Here is a 376-nt window from a genome sequence, read left to right as displayed (position 1 = left end):
GTCTTCAGCTGTCAGGGGTTGGTGACCCCCACCAGCCAACCAGGGGCCCAGAGCCAGACAAGATGTTAAAGCAGCGGCAGTGGGCTGCGGAGGGGGGGGGGGGTCGTCGAGGAAATGCTACCAATAATAAAGAACAACAACGCGGATGCAGCAGCTCATAGGTTTGCTTGCTTTGTTTTGAGTGTACTAGATGACGGCTACGCGGCGAAGAGGAAACAAAGATTAACCTATATGGCTTCAACGTGTTGACGTCGTTCCGACTCCTTTCTTCAACCTCCGCGCTGGGTTGCTCCAGGATGACTTAATGCAGGGCTGGGCGGGGCCCCAACACCAACCTCAAATGTCAAGCGGTGGGGCAAAGAGGCGCAGAATTGGC

This window comes from Microcaecilia unicolor, chromosome 11, assembly GCF_901765095.1.
Source record: "Microcaecilia unicolor chromosome 11, aMicUni1.1, whole genome shotgun sequence".
Classification (NCBI taxonomy): Eukaryota; Metazoa; Chordata; class Amphibia; order Gymnophiona; family Siphonopidae; genus Microcaecilia; species Microcaecilia unicolor.
The sequence above is the reverse complement of the archived record's forward strand: the minus strand, read 5'-3'. Positions refer to the sequence as shown.